This window comes from Cryptomeria japonica, chromosome 8, assembly GCF_030272615.1.
Source record: "Cryptomeria japonica chromosome 8, Sugi_1.0, whole genome shotgun sequence".
In the NCBI taxonomy this organism is placed as follows: Eukaryota; Viridiplantae; Streptophyta; class Pinopsida; order Cupressales; family Cupressaceae; genus Cryptomeria; species Cryptomeria japonica.
The window spans coordinates 245,967,952-245,976,074 of NC_081412.1; positions in this window are offsets into that span (position 1 = coordinate 245,967,952).

An 8,123-nucleotide genomic window follows, 5' to 3' on the forward strand; every position below is an offset into this window, starting at 1 on the left:
AATTTTTAAAATTTTTTTATGCAAATTCTTGGTTATTGGGGAGCCTTACACTAGTTGTTGCAAATGCAGGTACCAAATGCATATATATTTAATGTATGAAGCTATGAAATGGTGTTTGGGAGAATGTACACATGAGTGTCTATGAAGTCAATATTTGATTGTTTTTATGTCATGTAATGCACCAATAAATATGCATATGTAAATTTAATTTAAGTACATTTGTACTTTTTAGCCACTTGCATAGAGTGGTAAATGTAAACATAAAGTTTTTAAAATAATAAATAATCATTATATTTTGTGCAAGATGATTTGTATTAAAATTGGAAATGTACCAGTAGTTTTTTTTTTTTTTAACTTTTTTTTGTGGTCAACTACACATTTAGTTGCGAACATCTATTGGTGTTCAATTAAATATTTATTGGTATTTTTTTAGTTATGTACTGATAAAAAGATTTGTATTTTTCGGCGGGTCACTATGACAATAACATGGCGGTTATTGGAGCTATGTCAGCTATTGGTGCTCTTCCCCTAGTTATTTTAAAAAGTTGAAGTTTTTTTTATGTTGGATTTTTTTATTCTGGATTTTGATTTAAAAGTTCGTTATTTTGTTTTGTCTTGGCATCTCAAATTAATTGGTTGGGTTGTCAACTTTTAAGTTATCTTTGTACGTGGATGTCATTGTTGTGTACACACTTCATGATGTTGTGTTATTATATTTCTAACATTCGCTTGTTATTTTAAAATAGACATTTTTCATTTTCCACCTCTTAGATATTTGTCCACCTTTGAGTCCACATTTTAGATGACACAAGCTAGTCCTTAAATTGGACTATCAACATTTCAACCTTCTACTTAATTTATACACTTATATAGGCTTCTTCATCATGATTCCATGTTGACTTAAAAAAATTAATATATATTTTCTCTTACAATCAATTTACTTTGTCCACATAGCAATTCTAGTTTTTTATCTTTTATTTCTTCAATAAAATTTGGACAGTCTTGCATGTTAATGGTATATTTACTCATCCACTTGTCATTCAATTTCATATACATGCCTTTTCTCTAATTTAACTCTTCCTCCACCACCATTTTGAGCCAATAATGGTTCTTCATATTTTGAATTATTTTTAGATAGCATAATGTTTGAGCCATCACCAATAAGTCCAATGTAAAAGTATGTGTTTCAACTATCTCAATGGAAGTAAAATTTTGATTGTATTGCTCCTTATGGTTAAATGTTTTTGGATTCTTTCTATTTGCCTCCATTTTTTATTTCACATATTGTTGTCTCAAACTTCATGCCAACAAAGGACTATCAATGTGACAAGCAAGTCAAATAGGATTATCTTGGTTTTCCAATCCCATAATTCTACATTCCCAATTTAATTGGTATAAAGCCTCACAACCCCCTTGAATGGCTACAAGTAGATATTTAAATAGTTTCATTGCTCAATGTATATTTATGTCTTTTGAGCAAAGTCATTCTAATAAGGTTGTTTATATATTTATGTGATTATTTGTCATTCGCTAGTACCTTAAAGGTCAACATATATTGGTAAATAAAGGACTATTGAATAGTCAAGGTACATATATGTAGCGTCCTAAAATTGCGACACTTGCAATTTCGACTGCATTTGGGTCTTCACGATGGCGGCGCAACGTTGAACCTGAATGGAGACCCCAAAACCTGTTTACGACACCAAAAGCTGCATTTTTCTGTACCCTGGCCTGATCCCTCCTTGCACCCTGCTGTCCCGGGAGGTGGGACCATGGCGCCCAGTGCCCTGGTCCTTGGCCCTATTTTGGGCCCGGTCTCTTTTGGGCATCGGGTCTTTAAGTTTGCAATTCGGGAAATAATGTTTCCTGGTCGGCCTAAGGTCGGGAAAATCAGTCTATCAGCCCTAATTGACAAGTATATAAATTACATTTCCCCTCCCATTTGAAGAGGTAGGAAAAAGGAAGAAAATAAGCAAGAACAAGACGCAGAAGCCATATTCAAACATTCAAACATTCAAGCATTCAAGCATTCCTTCAAGCAATTGAGCATTCCAAGTCTCCATTCAAGGCTAAGTGTTGCATTCAAGACAAGGATTCAACCATTGAAGAGGAGATCACATACAACATACAACATACTACATACATTACACCTTCGCATGTAAGAATACAAACATTCTTACAACAAGGTATCGGTACTTGTTTACATTACAAACATTTACATTTACAACATTCTCATTTCTTGGTTAATTCCAAAACCGGGGTTTGACCTAAAGGCAAACCCCTCATCCCTAACCCCCCAATCATCCTCTCTTTTTTGTGTGTAGGTTGCAGGTACGTGGCTATAATTAAAGATCTGGAATCCTTGTGCAGAGACGAACAGATCCCCCTTCGTTTTGCGGATTTTTCGGAGGACCGTGTGCATGCCGGGCGCCATCGTCCCGTCAAATTTCGCTCAAATTTGCAGAACAGCACCGTCTCGACATTTTACTGCTAATTCCAGGTCCGCAGCTTCATCCCATATCCCTATCTTTGTTTATAAGCGAATCTTTCCTACTTTACATGCATTCCTAGTTCAATCTTTCTATCTACATTCTTTACAAAAGAGGGTATCCTTGATGTCTTAACCCTTGAAACTCATTTAGAATCCAATCTTGCATTGCGTGGGATTGGATCTTGTGGGTTTCAACCCCTCTTTTGAATGTAAAGTCTCCCCTAAGTGAAAACCATCAACCCTAGTGACTCTCCCTTCTCTCTCCTTGGAGTTGGGGAGGGGAGAACAACTAGGGTTCGATTTTTCCGCTTTACAATATATAAATAGTTTAAAGTCATTATGATTTAAGGTTATTTATATACTTGTGTTTTAAGTCATTTAATTGTATCTTTAAGTGATCTTACTAGTTTTTTAGAATCTCATGTTGCAAAAATTTAAGAAAATATTCAATAATCGTATAAAAAAGAAGTGACTTTAAGTGTACTATAATTTATCAATACGAATAATTTATACAAAGACACCTGGCATAGAAATAATACTCTACATGGAAATGTCATTGTCCTTAGGTGCTACCTGGATTAATTAATATAACACAATCAATAATCAACAATTAACATGAATAAGTTCATGCTAAGTAAATATTAGAATAATAAATACTAATTTAAGAAATTCAATATGAATAAAACACATACTTATCTCTTAGTATAAAGATGAATTATGAATGTTGGTCACATGTAAAACTGGTTCATCTTAGCATAGAAAAATGATGACTTTGGAATGCAAATTATCCTCAAATTTTGTGTGGATCACTATGTGGCTTTGGATCAATCTTGTACAACATGGATCTTTCTTACAATTTGTAGATCTAATTTTGTGAGCTGTGTACAATGCAATTTGGTTCCCCGAAATACCTATTGTTTACTTGGTGCAAGGACAAATAATATTTAGAAATACCTTGGGGAGATTATTGACTTTTTATCGACCCCTTAAAATGCTCAACAACCTTAACAAATGTGGGTAGATAGCAAGCATATGTGTAGGCGATTTAGATGTCAATTTTCATGTAACTTTTTAGTGCTCCAAATCAAAATGTTTATATGAAATGACTAGGGTGTCGAATAATAATTAAATTACTCCTTAATATGTTTAAATTCATAAATAAAACATGATGAGTTGTCACACAAATTTGTAACAAATTGCTTCCAAATGATAACAAGGAAAGTGTAAGAGTTAGTAATTTGAATCTTAAAATTTTGAATTTTGGGTCAAACCCATGCCATGTGTGATTGATCCCATGCATTGTGAAAGTGACCTAGGATAAGGGAATGCATATTTTAAGGCATGGATATGTAAGTGCCCAAAAGTGGACAAGTGTACATAGTAGATCCATTGATGACCCAATGGCTTAGCAGATAACCCTATGTGACATGAATTATAAAAACAAAACTCAACTAATCCTAGTATAGTGGAAGTGTTTAATCAACCCCTACAATTCTCCCCATTCATTGTTTTGCACTTGTTTAATTGTTTGCCAAGCTTTCATCCTTTTTGTTTTTTGAAAACTTATCCTTGTTACTTTTAATTGACACATTTGCCTCTTTATATAAAATAATACTCAACAATTATGTGAAGGTCCCAATGTATACACAGATGATGACAACTAAATTAATAGTAAAAGGGGGAATGCATATGTTAATTTTGTCTCGATGAGTTATTTTACATGCATATATTTTTATAATTTTGACACTTTCCAATGGCTAGTTTAATCCTTATATAGATGCACGCATCATAGTCAAATTAGTGTTATAATATCTAATTATAGATCTTCGCACATTAATAGATTCTTCAATTCTTTTGAATGAGTCTTTTATTTCTTAAATTTTTTTATTTCTTTTGGTTCTTGCAATTTTAAGCATGCTAGTAGGTCTATTTTGGAAATGGAAGCACCATAATATCAATTACCTACAACTTTAACAAGGCTCTTGATATTATTTATAAAACATCTACAACCTCTAAGCTTCTATCTTCATGATTTATAACAACATCAAAGATTAATGCTTAGCATTTCTTACAACCATAGTATAATATCGTCTTCTTCTCCCTAAATCGTTCTATTTTATATCCTCTTTCCATCAACAAAGGAGAGGAATAAGAAGAAAATTAATTGTGTCTCTAAGGAAAAAAATTCACCATAAACACCCTTCACACTTTTGATTTCTATTATATATCCTCTTTTCATCAGCAAAGGAGAGGTATAGTACATTATATCAAAAAAAATGGCGGAACAGAGTAGAAGGTCTGGTTTCAGGAAACACGATGGTTTCCTTTACAGAGGAGGTGTAGGTTCCAGGTGGCCTCTAAACAGGAGATTCAACTAAGATCGGACCAACATTATTAGGAACCCTAACAGTCAAAACAGATGGACATGGAAGGCTCTGATGAATTCAAAATTCAGGAAACAGGATGGTGAGTATGGTTTTAGATCATCTAGGGCACATAGGGGTGGAAGTTTTGGTGACTATCGGGCATTATATTTAGGCCCAAAAGTGGATTTCAAGACGGTTCAAGAGAAATTTTGGCGACCAAAACCATCATCTGAGGCTACAAAAGTGTTAGAGGTAAACCCTAATGCAGAGTATAGTCGGGTTCTTTATGTAGAAATAGCCAATGAGGAATGGAGTGAGTCTATTCAATTTTTAAATGATAAAGACCTTTTCTTAAAATGGGGGGGTGCAAGTCCGACTTATTCTATGATTAGATCATGGTGTAATGAGCATTGGGGTGAGGGGATAGAAATCAAAACTTTAGGAAATGGATTCTACCAAGTTATTTGCCCCACAACCCTAGATAGGGACTAGATCCTTGAGAATGGCCCTTTTTTCCTGGAAGGAAAAGGTTTCACCATACTAAACTGGAAACCCAACTTTAATCCACATGAAGATTCATTAAACACAGTTATGATATGTTTGAAATTGCTAGGGCTACCTCAGGAGTATAAAGATTTGGAAACCCTAAGGTAGATTGGTAATAAACTAGGCGAGTTTGTCATGACGAAGGAAGTTGTAGATACCTCTGATTTAGTTGTTTTCAAGGCTATGTATAAACTGGCAGCCGATTCACAATCTTCCAGACATGATCGAGATCAAGACAGGTTCAGACATATGGAAGCAAAAGATCATTTTGGAGGAGGCTATGGAATCATGTTCCAAATGTAAAGTTATAGCTCACCCGTCAGGATCTTGAAAAGATAATGACAAAGGAAAACAATCATTACAAAACTAGTTAGCTGATGATATTATCAAGCTGTCAGAGGGTAATCAATGGGAACAACAATGGAATCAAGTGGACTGGGAAGTTCTATATTTTTTCAAACGACGATGTGTTTCGGTCAGTAATTCTGATTTTGACATTGGAAGTGGGTCTTAGAAAGGAGCAATTGATGAATTTTTTGATAGGGACACTAATAATTTATGCTCAATAAATGGGGATGAATCTGGGATTGAAAGAGAGATGGAAATGGTGATGACAAGGTCAGTCTATGAAGATCATCCTTAGGGATGGCCATAGATGCGAGATCCAATGGTTTTTGTTGATGGCAAATCAGAAAATCAAGCTTAATCATCCATGTGAGAATATTGGTGATCAGGAAGCTGATCAACGTCTTCTAAGATCAGAGTCTAGTTTTGCTGGGGTAGAAGGCTTTTTCAAGGAAGATGGTGAGGGTTCCCTTAAAAAGGAGAAGTTGTTCACATCAGAGAATATGGATTTGAATCAAATGGACATCCCCCTGCCTCTCAATCAGTGTTTAAGAGAGGTCAATGATAATGTACAGAATGGAAATTTGGACTTAGACACAGAGGAACCTATGTTTAAAGACATACAAATTTCTCCTATAAGAAATTTTGAAAGCTCTTTTGAAGGAGTCAAAGACAATGGCAGAGGTTATTTGGTCTCAGAATCGGATATTGAATCCATCTATTCTTTGGAGGGAGAGGACGAACTGGGGATAAAGGCATATGCTAGAATGAAGGAAAAGAGATCCCTAGAAATGATGTTTTATTTTCAAATGAAAGTTAAAGTGGGAGAGAAAAAGAAGAGGAGAGACAAATCAAATAGGGTCAAATTGGAAATGACGGGCAACACTGCTGGCCAAAGCAAATTGAGATCGGAAAAAGGCTATGCCTTTTCCCGGGGGCAATGAGGTCTCTTTCGTGGAATGTCAGGGGCTGCAATGCCCCTGACAAGATTTGCTTGATCAAGAGATGTCTTGTTCAAGATAGACCGAACATAGCTTTATTGCAAGAAACTAAAATTAAAGAAGACAATTTTGGTGCTTTTTCTAGGAATTTACAAAAGTGGAAATGCAGTCTAGTTGAAGCTTAAGGAGCTTCGAGGGGTCTTGCTATTTTATGGCGGGATTCGATTGTTGAGGTGGAAGTTATCAGAGTTAACAAATGGTGGCAGTGGCTAAAAATTAACTCTAAACAACTACGTACAATTTTTTTTTTCAATAATTATGGCCCTAACAATTCAAATCTGAAAAAATAGTTATGGTTCTATTTAACAGGTATTCTGAAATAAGATAGGGAAAGCTTATTTATTCTTGGTGGGGACTTTAATGCCCTCTTACGTCCTTCAGAAAAAAAATGGGAGGTGTGGGTTGGAATAGATAGAGTCATAGAGACTTTAGTGCTTTTGTGATGGACACTGACCTCATTGAAATTACTTTTAGATCAGGGGATTGCACTTGGAACAATAGGAGAAGTGGTTTTCTAAATATAGCTGAGAGGCTTGACAGGTTCTTTATAGCAGGGGATTGGTCTAAAAATCCTTGGACTTGTGTTGCTGAAATTTTACTTGTTACTGGATTAGATCATTATCCTATATGCCTTAGAATTCAGGATGAAATAGCCCCAAATAGATGCCCTTTTAAGTTTGAAGCTATGTGGTTAAGAGACAATAATATCAAATCGTTGGTTGAGAGTTGGTGGTGTTATACTCTGGAGAAACTTGGTAATAAAGCTTTTATCTTTTTCAAGAAGCTGCAATTCTTAGAAGAACAATTTAAAAAATGGAATAGGGAGTCTTTCAAGAATATATTTAGTGAGAAACTAAGGATAGAAGGAGATTTGAAAACACTTCATGAACAAATCATTAATCAGGGAATGGATGAGGAGGCTTTTAACAGAGAAAATGATCTAAACAAGCTTTATTCTGAAGCCTTAGCAAGAGAGGAAACTTTTTGCAGACATAAATCTCAGGAGAATTGGCTAAAAGATGGAAATAGAAATACCAAATTTTTTCACACTTCAGTGAAAGTTAGGAGGACTCACAACAAGATTTTTTTGATTAAAAATGGTATTGGTGATATTCTCACAGATATGAATCAGATTACCCTGGAGGCAGTTAGATATTTCTCAGATATTTTCAATGGTGAAGATGACCTTGGATATGATCCTCATCCATTTTAAAGGTAATCCCCTCTTGTGTTAACGAAGATCATAACAAAATGCTTATGGAACCGGTGTCTATGGAGGAGGTTAGGAAAGTTGTGTTTCGTTTAGGATTGCACAAATCTCTAGGACGGGATGGTTTTCCTGCTCTTTTTTACCAAAAGTTTTGGGACATTCTT